General features: G+C 41.2%; 1 protein-coding gene across 3 annotated transcripts in view; it reads right to left on the bottom strand.

Annotated features, from left to right (window-relative positions):
- The window catches only part of ANO10 (anoctamin 10), a 119,478-nt gene extending 117,419 nt beyond the window's left edge, over window positions 1-2,059 (bottom strand). For all 3 annotated transcript variants that reach the window (XM_035549697.2, XM_035549698.2, XM_035549699.2), the window contains exon 1: window positions 2,015-2,059. The gene's annotated coding sequence lies outside the window, so the exon portion shown is untranslated. The remainder of the gene's footprint in view (window positions 1-2,014) is intronic.
- Window positions 2,060-14,419: the final 12,360 nt, after the last annotated feature.

Below are 14,419 nucleotides of genomic sequence, written 5' to 3'. Positions count from 1 at the left end.
GGCCACCAGATTGGTCAGGCATGATTTACCCTTGGTGAAGCCATGCCAGCTGTCTTGGATCACCTCTTTGTCTTGCATGTGCATTGACATTGCTTCCAGGAGGATCTGTTCCATGATCTTGCCAGGCAGAGAGGTGAGGCTCACCGGTCTGTAGTTCCCTGGGTCCTCCTTTCTACCCTTTTTAAAAATGGGAGTGATGTTTCCCTTTTTCCAGACACCAGGGACTTTGCCTGACTGCCAGGACTTTTCAAATGTGATGGAGAGAGGCTTGGCAACTACATCAGCCAATTTCTTCAGAACCCTGGGATGCATGTCATCAGGCTCCATAGCCTTGTTTTGTTTCATCAGGTGGTCTTGAACCTGCTCTTTACTTACAGTGTGTGGGACTTCGCTCCCCAGCCTTTGCTCCCCAGCTCCCAATGAAATGAAGGACTTGGGAAGCCTGACTGGCAGTGAAAACTGAGGCAAAGAAGTGGTCGAGTCCCTCAGCCTTCTCCACGTCTGTGGTTACCAGCTCACCCTTCTCATCCATCAGAGGGGGAACACTCTCCTTGGCCTTTCTTTTCTGAGCAATGTACCATATATAGTGATACTATAATGTAATGTAGTAATATAGTGATACTGTGAGCTTTTGCATACCATAATAAACCTGTCTATTCACTTCTGACTGACAAAAAAGCCTTTGTGACCAGTTTTAATGCGGCTTCCACTTAGTTTCATCTTCTAGCTCATATACACACAATTCTGCAGCGTTCAGATTTTTAGCTCTGAACCCACATATGCAGGTATTTAAAGGAAATACAGTAGATTTTTAAAACATTTTAGATGCACATCTGTACAAGTGGGATGAGTCAGACAAAGGACAACATTATTGGTGATAATGCACTGCAACTGTAATGGCAGTGATTCACTACATCATTTTGACAGCCATTCCACCTTGCAGCATCACTTTCCATAATCAATTTTATATATAATGTTTGCTACATTGTGCATGCTGCACTTTCTGAAGAAGTTTTTAAGATCTGCGTGTTAAAAGTGAAAAGCATTAGATAATCACTAAGTATTGCTGGCTGGCGGTATGGCTTCAGAGAGCTCATAGGTGGGAGCAGGGGTCGGCCCAGGTGGGAGCGGAGCTCCCTTCCAGCCGTTAACAGCACGGAGCTGCCGAGAGTTGCTCTGTCACTCGTTGGGAATCAGTGTGCTTGGTGCGGTGAGTAACTACGGGATGCCATTCGTTATTTTTAGCTTTCCTACTACTGACGCCTGAGAGGCGGCCGAAGCCCTCTTCCACGACTGCGTTTGGGGCTCCAGCACCAGGACGCAGCCAGCTGGATCCAGGCTGACCACAGCTCGGTGGGATGCAGCTCGGCCTCCTCCCGCACAGCAGAACCCACCGGAGAGCCGCGACCGCGGGTGGCAGAGGTGTGGGCACCCCGCCACCATTTTGGGGCAGCCTGCGGACAGCCTGCCCGGCTCCCCGGCCCTGCTTCAGAACCACACGGATGGGAAGGAGCTGCCGCCTGGTGACTCACTGACATTCCCTCCCCTCCCCTCCCCGTCCCTTCCCTTCCCTTCCCTTCCCTTCCCTTCCCTTCCCTTCCCTTCCCCTCCCTTCCCCTCCCTTCCCTTCCCTTCCCTTCCCTTCCCTTCCCTTCCCTTCCCTTCCCTTCCCCTCCCTTCCCCTCCCTTCCCTTCCCTTCCCTTCCCTTCCCTTCCCTTCCCTTCCCTTCCCTTCCCTTCCCCTCCCTTCCCCTCCCTTCCCTTCCCTTCCCTTCCCCTCCCTTCCCCTCCCTTCCCTTCCCTTCCCTTCCCTTCCCTTCCCCTCCCTTCCCCTCCCTTCCCCTCCCTTCCCCCCGGAGCCACCCTCCCCGTGCCCCCCGCGGCCGGGCCGATCCGTGCGGCCGGTGGGCGGGCAGGGGGAGGCTCCTCCCCCGCGGCGGCGGAGCAGGCAGCGAGCCCTCCCCCTCCCCGGTCCCCGCCGGCCGGCGGCGGCAGCCGCCCCCTCCCCACTCACCGCCGACTGCCGGCGCCACATCCGCGGGGCGGGGCGGGGCGGGGCGGGGCGGGGCGGGGCGGAACGCCCTCCCCCGAGCCGTGGCCACGCCCCCTCTCCTCCGCCCCCTGCTCCCGCCCACCGCTGCCTCTCGTTCTCTTCATTGGCCGGGGGCCGCTCAGGGAGCAGGCGCGGGGGGGCTGAGGTGGGGACGCTGACGGCGGCGGCCGTTGAGGGTCGGCGGTTCGTGCTGTCTGTCTAAAAGGCCCATGCGTCGGTCAGATCATAGTAAACGTTGTGCTGGTTTTATTTGCAAATGGCATATTCTACAGCCAAGAGTGTCGAATAATGCACTTACAGAATCACTCAGGTTGGAAAAGACCTCGAAGATCATCTGGTCCAAACATCCCCCCTACCACCAATGTCACCCACTAAACCATGTCCCCAAGCACCACGTCCAACCTTTCCTTGAACACTGCCAGGGACGGTGACTCCACCACCTCCCAGGGCAAGCCGTCCCAATGCCTGGCTGCTCTTTCTGAGAAGAAATGTCTCCTCATTTCCAACCTGAACCTCCCCTCGTGCAACTTGAGGCCATTCCCTCTAGTCCTGTCACTAGTTATCTGCAAGAAGAGGCTGACTCCCACATCATTCCATTTTGATTTCAAGATTTTTGTAGCGAAAATATAATTCCTTTCCAACATGGCCATTCGTAGCAGAGGCACACAACAGGGACAGTTGAAGAATAGGTCAGCAGACAGTAGCTCACTGTCCTGCAGGGCTTGCCAAGGCCATTTAAATACAGCTCTCTGAATATTTTTTATTGTTATTTTGGATAATACTAAGGCCTTTTGATGTTTCTTGCAAATTAGATATACCTTCAGATTTGTACAGCATGTACAGATCTGGAATGACTACAAAAATGGTCTCCCTGAGCCCAGAAAGCACTGCCCTCAGGTTTTTTGCCTTTGTGGCATATGCCAAGAAGGCACACTCCATTGCCTAACAGCAGCTGCCACTAAACTACTAAGGGTACATTGATAATGGCTTATCAGGTAAAATTAGACCAGGACAAACCAGCTGCCCCCGAGGCGACTTCATGTGGGCTTGTCCACAAGAATGGGACTGCAGGAAAAAGCCACTGGTTTTAGAGTTTCTTTAGAGCCAGTGTATAGACCCAACACAGAATATAACAGCTGCCAGAGGATAAGCTTTATGGTTCTTTTAGCATCTGGCTATTATTGAACACACGCTTTTCAGAATATTTGGAAATACATTCACATTTAAAATTTGTAAATTTTACAGTGAAAAGTATAGTTCATACTCTGTAGCCAGAATAAAATGTCTCTGGTGCTGAGACTTTCTATTATTTATAGCCCTTGAAGCAAGGCAACTCAGAAAATGGAGATAATGTGAATACTTGAAATCCAGGTACTACACACCGCATCGAGCAGTAACGGACACAATTTGTATCAGCTAGTTTGGGCAGGATGTAGTAGTCAGACCTTTTAAACCATGTCTCAGTCTAGTCCAGCTCTCAATGGCCTAACCATATAGTTTATTCACCATGCAGTATCTCTGACTGTGAAAACTCACTTCCTGCAAAAATAATGTAGCAATTACAGGGACATAGATTTAACAAAAGGGATTTTTTAAAAAACACTTTATTCTTGAGTTTTCCTTGTTGGAAATCTCTGCTGAAAATCAATGCATCCTGTCAGTATCCAGCAATATCTTTGTGGGCTTTGATTCCTGTCTTCAGAGATCTCTTGCCTTCTTGGCTTGACATCTGCTCTCTGACACCTTTTGAGCTTTCAGTGAGGACTTTCCATTACCCAATTACATTGGCCCTGTGCATAGAGTCATTCAAAATCAATGTATTTTCTGATAGCAAAGTCATTGTTCTACTTGATAGGGTCATTTAATATCAATATTCCTTGACGGTCTGTCATATTTCTCAAATACCATCTATCCACTAGGTGTCACATTCTTGCTATGCAATGAATTCTTGCTAGCACACTATCAGTTTCTTTCTAAAAGGTTCACATTCTGCTAACCATGCATAAAGGTTAGCACATAATCCGACGGTCGCGAAAGTAAAATAGGATTCATAAATAGATGGTGGGTGTGCCTGTATGTGCATAGTAATCTGCATACACGTACACTGCTGACGCAGTGGAAACAGACTGACCATGATGGCAAAGGCAAATTACCTTGTGCCAACCAAATTGTGTTGTAGTAACTAGACTGTTTTCATTAGGATTAGTTAATTTAAAGATGGATCAGGTTTGCCCACCCTAAATTGCCAACTGCACTATAATTATAGTTAAATACAAATCCCAAGCTTGTGTTCATCAGTTGGTGTAGTCCAGTATTGTGATTGTTAGCTGATTATAGCATTTTCATGGTCTGCCTCTGTCAGGCACAAAGCAGACTATAGCCACAGTGTAATGGATAAGCTGTAGTAAAGTAGGAAAAAAAAAAAAAAGAGGAAAAAAGAGTGAGGGAGGGAGACAAAAGAAAATCCATCAAAATTTCAAGAAAGGGTGATCTTATTTTTATTCTGTGGTTGTCTCTCTTCACCTTGGACTAATAATTAACACAATATTTAAGTAAATTAAGAAGCTATTCACTGTTAAGTAAAATTCTCTTTTATACCTGGTTGAAACTGTGATCACATTTTGGGTATAATTCAATGGCTATCTGTACCCATCCAGCATCTCACTAGTACTGAAAGGGTAAGATTTCACTCACACTCCAACATTACTATTTCTTTCTATCTGTGCCTTCATTGCCAGCTCTAAGGCTCTGCCCCATCCTTCCACCAAATCTGGCACCCATCAGATCTTTCTCTGAGCCCATTCAATTTAGCAGCTCCACAGAAAACTACCCCTCTTTGGCTGGTTTTGTTTTCTTCCATTTTAGTGATTTAAGTAGGCTCAGAGAAAGGCTGGGTAAGACCAAAAGCTGGCACAAGGTAAGCACCTATCCATAAAGCAAACCTTGTAATTCAAATACATATACATATGCTATGACAACCATACTTCATATAGCCACATAATTGAGATGAATATTGGCTCTTATCTGAAGTCACACATAGGAATAATCATCCTCTAAAGATTTAACTTTACTTAGGGTTAGAGACATACTGGAACAAGTAAGGAGAAATTAACAGTAAAATATTCTTCCTATTCGCAAGCTAATGACATATTGATTAGAGTGTAAAATGGATTATGGGACTTTTCAAGTTTAGGGTTAACATGGTAATTACTTTTTTTTTTTGTAATTGAATTTCAATTGATGTATTTGTTACAGTAAGATTTGGTGACATTTTATGCATCTTCAGTTGTTTTTCTGGTCAGATTATACAGGATTATATGCGATTTTTCTAGTAATATAATATTACTAAAATGTTATGTTTATACTTTCCTGCAAATGGAGGGGAAATTATTTTTCACATCATATCTGGCACATTTTTTACATCCTGCCAGGAATCTCCACATAAATATGCTGAGGCGGTCCAAGCATTGTTGGGGTCAAAGTGTGGAATGTTTGTTTCATAAACACTGAGCAATGAAGCTGATCAATTATAATCTGCAAGGTACAGGAAAGATACATCTCTTCCATTTCCCACTGGGTCTAGCTGATTAGAAATACCTAGTTTTATTCCAGGTTTCTAATCCCAAACTAGGTCATGAAAGAGCAGAAAGTTTGTCCTGTCAAACTGTTTGTCCTGTCAAGCCAAATGGAAATAGCATAAAAAGAGGAAAATCAGCCTGCCTAAGCTTAAAAGAGGTGAGATAAACCACTCTCAAATTATTACCCAGAGAGAGCAGGTAAAAAAAAAATCTGCATTATGTATTAATCATATTTTATACGTGAATTCAAGGAAAGTGAGTTAAAAGTCATCAAGATTCAAAGTTCAGTCCTCCTGGACAGAATGTGCATGATTTATTTGTTAGTCCGTGGCTGGGAACAATTCTGAACAGTCAGTTGATTAATTGCTATGAGTTATCAGATGGCAGAACTTAATGTGTTTTAAGAAAACTGGACTTGTTGGTAGCCATGCTGTGATCGTGCCCCAGAGAAGTCTTTGACTTCACCACCTGATGCAGCCTTTCACTAGATTGCATTTTTCAGAGAGCTGTTTTAGTAATATCTCTGCCTGGATTTAGGAACTCAAGGGAAATTATGCTAACTCTTCACTAGGCGCTACATTATGGTTATAGTGGGAAGAGCTTAACCAAGGTTTGGAAGAGGCAAGTTCAGGAAGTCCGTGTTCAGTAAAAGTCTTTCCAGCCACTACTTTCAAAGTAACACTTGCCAAAGATAATGAGGTGATAAATTCCCTTACAGCCCTACTCTGCAGGCTCTGAATTATGAATGGGAATGATCCTGGGAGGGCTGAAGAAGTTCATGATTCCAGTTGTCCTTCACCCCTTGTGCCTGAATTCAGCTGCTGGTCAGCTGCTGAACCACCACAGTATGAGGCTTTAGGCAAACCAAAATCAGACAGCTGTAATATCATCATCTGTTCCAAACTACACCAAATGTGCTCCAAACTACACCAGATGTGCACATGGTAGTTTTTTATCTGTATTTCATGAAATATTTCTTGTGTTCTTACGGACAACTTCAGGAAAGTACCTAGATAAAATGCATATGCTACATCTTCACTGTATAAGGTCTGTTCTACTCTAACTTGTAAGTAACTTGAAGCATAAGTTGGGAAGTGATCTTTGATGGAATTCTTGATTATGAAAAGAGGACTTGTGTAAGTTTTTATAGCTGATCCTTCAAGCCATCATAAATTGATTTCTCCAGGGAGATGCATTGGCTTATTGAGTTAGACAAGGGCTGTAGCACTGGCACACTGCTAGCAAAACTATTGCAGATTTGACAGCTGTGTAATGGCTTAAATCTAAAGACTCTGAGCTCTGTTTTCTTTTCATACAGTATACACAGTTTCATTGTACGATACATATGCAAGTCTGTATATAATTTCTCTGCTTACTTACTGTCCACTAGTATCAGTTGTACATCTGTTCATTTGACTGTTCTCACCATTGCTTGGAAAATGACAAAACTCATTAAATCCATTAAACTGCAGATAGCCCGCTTCCATTAATTCCAACTTCTAATGACCCAAGCTTGTCATTATTACTGTTGTGCCTAGTTTACATGCTACATCTACATACTCAGAAACACAGCTTCCCCTTCATTTTCAGAAGGGAATGCATATTGGCATTTACTCATCTGATACTCTGAAACAGAAATAAAAATCACAAGCCTCGAATAAATCACTCATCACTTTTCAACTAAAAAGTTGGACTTCTTAGTCACTGGACTTTGCAAAATTATGGAACTCCCCTTAGAAGCCATCAACACCAAGAACAAAACACTGAACTCGTGAAAAAAGTGGCATTTGACATAATCAGTGAAAGACTGCAAAGCAATCACTAACATAATTCTAGCTGTTAAAGTGGATGAGTCAAAAGAGAAAATCTTTTGCTTGTGATCCCTTCTGCAGAGCTGACATGCAAAGCACGGACAGAACAGGGAGGTGTGCATATGCTATCATTAAAAGACTGCACGTGCTGATCTACTTTTGGTATCTAGCTCATTTCTTCTGGAATACAAAGTCTGGCACAGTTTTTCACCTTCTGAGTCCCATGGGTCCCAGTGCTGTCATCAAACATGCAGAGCATGGGGTAATAAAGATATATGGTATATTCTGTCGGTTTAGGGGAGCACTAGGCACTCAGTGAAAATGAAAAAAATGTTTAACCTGACCTGACTGCTACAGTCATGCATTCAGAAATACAGAGATGTAATATTTGTAAATTTAAAGATTTTTTTTCCATAAATTCTACCTTATTAGACTAGCCTATTATCTTTATTAGCATCAAGTGGTCTACTTAAAATTTAGTACTGTAAGTCTGTACAGAAAAAAGTTCGATTTTTATCATCAAGGTCATTGAATTTGTCTTTTATTTCTGTAGTATATAATTCTATAATCTGATTTGAAGCACACTCAGATGTATCAAACCTGATTTTAGAAAGTCTTTATTTTAGTGAAAATCATCTCCAATAAGCAATTAGAAATTCAATGTGATAGAAAACAGGAATCCTATTTTTGTTCTCCTCATTTAGTTCCTTCTGAAGCAGATGTCTAGTGTTTGTCAAGATCGAACTGCAGACTAATATAGTACTTGCCCCATTTTAAGCTGCAGAAAGGACTGCTCCTTCTTGCTAGTACTACAGTGAAATAAGCTAAGGCAAAACATTAAATTAAAAAAGGATCCTCCATTCTTAAAATCAAATGTCAAGTCAAGTGAAAGTCAAGAAAAGATTAACAATTAATATTGCCCTTAAAAATCCTTTTCCTGGGGGATCCGGAGGCATGTACTGAGAACAGAGCTTGGAATAAAAGTTCCATTCAGGGTTTCTTTCGCTTTTAGGAAAAATAAAACTGTGTTTTGGCTTTATATTATATAACCAAGAGTCTGTGTTCAGTTCAGATCAGTGAGAGTGACAGGTGTCTGGGTACAGACGTACAGACCATCTTTCTTGGTCAGCCTGGGAACGAGTGGGTGTGTTTAAAGCCGCATGTGAGTTGCAGCAATCCCACTAGGACTGCCTGTAAGGCCCAAGATCCTATGGGACCATAACCCCCTATATGTTACTGCAGTACTAAGGTGGATGGAGGCTTCTTTCTGCTGCGCAGGGCCGCACATTGGAGGCACACACCTTGGCCGTACTGGGTTGTGTGGCAAGAGCCCGCTGCCTCATGGCTCTGGTACGGTAGGCAGGCTCCCTGGGCTGGGACGCACAGTGGGGTGGACCAGCAGCACTGCCAGAGAGACGTACACCTCTTGGCTGTCAGAGGGAGCCACAACTTCTTCCCAGCCCCATGGGACTGAAGACTCTGAGTCAAGCCACGCTGCTATACTACCGGCACCACTTCCCCATGCTAACAGCAGAGAACCAGGAAACGAATGCTAATGTTGAGGCATGAAATGATTAAATCCTCTATTACTTCCTTTATTAAATCCACACCTGCGACAGTAACTATGATTCTTTCCTACTTAACTGTGACAGAGCTTGCCTGCTCTTCCGGACACGCTGGAAATGCTGGGAAATAGTGGGTGACTGTCAGCACGCGTTTGTGTTGTCGCTCCAAAGCTGGCAACTTCCTAACCCCAGTGAGAGTACCAGGAGCTGGTCTGTGTCCCAGCTGAGCCAGCTCGTCTGAACTGAAATCCTTCCTCTAGACTACAGCGAGATTATTTCACGTGTCCACAGGTAGTCACTGCACCAGTGTAAGAGCACAAGAAACACGCACAGACAGGACGCTCCCTCAGGCATTTACAAATGGCTGGTGGTAAGGGCCGAAAGGCTGCCTTTACTGGTGTGTAACAACCGTTCAGAGAGATGGCTGTCCTCATCCATCTGTCCTCGTGCCAGATAGATAAGACCTGCTGGAAACATGGATCTCTGTGTGTGGCTGGAGATGTGGATCTGTGCAACAACTGGTAGGACAGGCTGCTCTGGACCTGTTCCTGCTTAATAGGGTTGTGTACTCAGAAACCACCAAGAATTTGTCCGGTTTCAGAGCTTTATCAATTCAGAGTAGTTTGAAATTTATGCTAACCTAGATTTGAAATGCTCCAATTTAAAACATTCTGGGCTCTGAGACATTTCTGAAAAGCAGAAAAAAATGGTAAATGGCAGAATTAGGATAAGTAACGGTGATATTAAGATGATGTAATTAAAATACCTCACTCTGAAGGTAACAATCCACTTGGCAACACTGATATAGTGTTGATTGGGTATCAGCATCACCTAGCCAGAGAAAAGATAAGTTGTGAGTATACTTAAATCTTCCACGTCTCTTGCTTAAACAACTGTTAAATAAGAAGCAATATTGAGTTATCCCATACATTGTTTTTATTTTTTCCTTATTCATTGGCAACATAATCAAATGCACATCCCTTTTCACCTGACATTTTTAAAGAGGACTTTAAGATTCAAAGGTGTAAGGCATTTTGCCTTTGACAGACATCTGTGGCCCATTTAGTTAAATGGTCCTTCAAGAGGCCTCGGCATACTCCTGGGGTTTTGTTGTATCATCAAAGTAATGATGTTGTATGATATTTATTAAGAAAACCAATGTGATGAGTTTGCAAAAAAAAATAAAATAAAAGAACATTGGTTAAATAAAATGCAGAGTTCTTATGGTAAGATATACTATTACTTGTATAATATTCTCTTAGAGATTTTTGTATTGATGGAGATCTTTCAGATTATTCTAGATATTAATATATTTCTGGATATTTGTTATCTAGGTCTGTAGTTGCTGTTTTGTTATTTTTTAATACTTGTTTGTCATGGAGTAGTTACATTAATTGTTGATTTATTCACTGTGTGATTATTCAACTCTGAGGGATGCAGTGGATAATAAAGCTAGTTCATTGTTTTATAAATAAAATATATGTATATCTGCTATTTTAAATGTGCACATCTGATATAGGACAATTCCAACAGCATCTTAACATATCTGTAAGAAGGAAACATCAACAAGGAGGAAAATGGTAAAGAAATTATAGTTCCTTAAAAGATAAGAAGAAATAATACATTAGCTTACCTTCCTTCAAGTTTCTTCCATACTAGATATCAAAATCAGCTAAAAATTAATCAGATCAGTCTACCAAGACAACATTCTGAAAATATGCAACATGTGATTTGCTCTCACATACATGCTCTTGAATAACTCATACACACCTCATTTTTTTAATGTGATTTATTTGCATTGCTTCCCCTGAGTTCAGCCCGTATAACTAGGATATAGGCATTTATATTTATGGGGCTGCATATAAGTGCTCTGACACATCTAGATGAGGGATAGCTTCTTCCACACTTCCTTTCCTGACAGTGTTACCTGAAGGATAGTCAGGGAAAGCCCCCTCCCAGGTGACACTTCAGCTGGCACTCACGGAGATCATCTGCATCACGGACTGCCACTTGACACACCCTTGGCGCCAAAGACATCTGCAGAGGGCTGCCAGATACAATGCAAGACTGATGATGGATCTGCAGATTTCTGAAGCAACAACTGGAAGCCAGGAGATATACCACATAGCAAGATTTCTGAAGCAACAACTGGAAGCCAGGAGATATACCACATAGCAACTAAAATGGTACCAGACAGCTATGTTTAGACGGCTCATTTGGCTTTGTTCTTCTCTTGTTAGGTTAGCACTTCATCCTTTTTCTTGGGAGAGCAATGTTCTGCATCCGCCTCAAAAGCCAACAGTTCTTTACACAAGAAGCTACCCATCAAGAACATGATCGTATACATGCTTCTCATTTGGATTGTTAACACTCATATGTGTTAGTTTTCTTTCACACAGCCTCCAGTAACTTCTTCATACAAGTAACATTTGATACTACTGTTGATAAATGGAATGTCCAAATACTTAAGGCACGTGTTTCCAGGACACATCACTGTCATTACTGCTCTCATTTCAATGAATTCCAGCTCCAGCTGAATTCCAGAAATAACATGGGGACATATTATTTCTCCAACAGTACAAGCCATAATAAAACTTTGGATGCACCAAAAAAAAAATGGAAAATTTGCAGTATTAAACAATGATGTCAGCATGATTACTTAGCCACATATTAGTAAGTAGAGGAATTGTTTTGACAATAGTAAACTTCAGAAGTTTCCCCTTCTCAAAATTGCTCACCATGTCCAAAACATCCTACACAACAAAATCAAGAGGTACCTGTAGCATAGAGTGGTATATTCTATCTTTAATACAGTTAGCACTGTTACAAGTAGCAATGCTGATGTGGCAGCATAAACCAGACTGCACATCACATAAAGAATACAACCCATACAACAATCTAGCAAAACACTTTCAACCTTCCTGTTGTACTTTTTTTTTTTTTCCCTGCTTCCAGCAGTGCCTGAAGGATTATTTGTGCTGGGGATTGCATCCGGTCACTATCTTCGATGGACACCAACAGATAACTTCCATTGCCCCACCTACTCTCTCTTTTATAATACAGGCTCCTCAGTCCCCAACAGTATCACATTGCACTATTTCTGTCACATGGAAAGTATTTCCTTCTGATTGTTTTCCATCTGTTATGTGATTCACAGGATTCCTCTGATTCCTGTATTGTGACAATATGTGAATGCTTGTTTCTTATTTACCTTTCCATGTCATCCGTTACTTTAAGGATTTCTCTTATGTTGCTTTCTGTTTTCACTTTTCCAGGACAAGAGTTCTATTCTATTTAACTTTCCACATACAGTAGCTGTTATTTACCTGTGAAGGCTCTGTCATCCTTCCTCCATTTTTTTTTTCTCCACGTTTTTCAAAATGGTATAAGCAAAACTGCGTACAGGAGTAAGAATATACCATCTCAAATTAAAAGGCTTTAGTTTATTTTTGTTAACTACTTTTACTAGCCCAGGACTAAATGGATGTTTTAATAATGAAGTCTGTAACCTAGATTAAGGTCAATAAAAACTACCTTTTTTAGCTTTTGCTTAAGGATTGACCTGGCAATTAATTGCCCAGGACTAAAACAAAAAGATGAATCATACGTGATGCTCCAGGAATTAACTTGCAGCTACAATACAAATACAGAAAGGAAATTGAATATCTATTGTTTATCTATAAATATTAGTATTCCCATAAATTTCATAGCAATTGGCATTACTTGGTGTAATGGTGTTAATTTTGTAACTGATTGTAAAGAAAAGCAAAACCAGCAAGCTATTCTATGTTACACAGAATATACATATATATATATATATTCTATGGTACACAGAATATACTATATTTGGAATCACAGACAATGCTGGTTCAGATCTGCTGAGACCAAAGTTCTGCTGAAACAAAGGTGTCAGACAAACCAAATACATTTAAAACCCTGAAAAAAAAAATCAATAACAATCCATTTGTATCATCCAAATTACAAAAAAAAAAAAAAAAGGCAAGATGAAACCAAGTACCTGACATAGAAGAGGGAAGAGGCACGTGTATCCAAGAAATTGCATTAAGACTCAAAAGAAATAGGTCATGTGAAGAGAAGCACTTAAATTTAGTAATCAAATGTATATTCAGCAGCAAAGATAAAGAAAGATTAGTGAAATAACCTCAACATCAAGAAAAATGAAATAAATTAAAAGATTTTTGATCGGAACATTTTCTGAAGTTGACAGACATCTGAGGCAAATGCACTTTTCTTGGTTGCAACAGTAAAACTGATAAAAAGTTCCACTGCAATACACAGAGTTAAATTGGATGAAGCATAAAATAACTCAAAGCAGATTATGGCCCGGTCTTTTACTTTTGACCAGCTCCTGAAGTCCTGGGGGAAATACCAGCAGGAGAAACAGAGAACTTTTCCTTCAGAAGCGATAGCATGTTTTTGGCCAGAGGAGAAAGACACAAATGCAGCATTCATGCTGCCATATACTGCAGCACTTCGAACACTAAGATTACATAAATATGTATTTAATATTTTATATCACTTTGTTCTGTAGATTTGCTGTCTCTGGGAATAGCCATTGACTTTGATCTTCAGGCACTGATGAAGATAATGGACAGAAAAGATCTTCCTAATCATGCTAAATTTGTCTTTATTTACCAATAACTTTCACAGTTAAAAATACTGGCTGAAATCCAGACAAGTTTGACAAGGCTGGGGTAGTAACTAAGATACATGGCATAAAGGTTAGCACTGTGGTTTGAATGTGAATGCAAAGGTTGAGTATTGTTTGGAAGGGCAGTATGTATCTGCGTGTCATGAGCACTCAGCAAGCAAACAGAAGAAAAAAAAAAAGGCAGAAAAAGAAAAGCCACAGGGAAAAGCAAGATCTGTACGACACTGAGAGAAAGTCAAAATAACAAACTGTAAGCAGACAATCTTCCTCGTGTTGTTTGGTATTTCCTCTTTTCGGGGAAATAGGACTTGATGTACATTCCTTGTAAATAAAAACAGCGCACCATGGACATAACTGGGTTGTCTGTCACTGAGTTTCCTAACTTAAATTATACTTGCAAGGATGAATTTGGCCAGCAACAGAGACTACTAAGTGGGAAAAAATATATTTTTAAACTGAGTTCAAGCATTTACTAATCTTGACGTTGCCTTACAAAAGTGATCTTTATATTAAAAAAGCCAATCTCCAAGGAGATAAGTATTTTCCATTACACTGCTACTTACTACTATTTTCTACCAGCTGGAATCAGTACAAATAGAAATATTTCTTTTTGCCAATGACTTATTATTAAAAAAAAAAAAGAGGACAAAAGAAGAAGGAACAATTTCCCTCAAAAGAAGAAACAACTATTAAAAACTTGTAATGAAACATGTTTACTGACTTTAAGTATTGCTTTCAAT

This window comes from Cygnus atratus, chromosome 2 (genome assembly GCF_013377495.2).
Source record: "Cygnus atratus isolate AKBS03 ecotype Queensland, Australia chromosome 2, CAtr_DNAZoo_HiC_assembly, whole genome shotgun sequence".
NCBI lineage: Eukaryota > Metazoa > Chordata > Aves > Anseriformes > Anatidae > Cygnus > Cygnus atratus.
The sequence above is the reverse complement of the archived record's forward strand: the minus strand, read 5'-3'. Positions and strand labels throughout refer to the sequence as shown.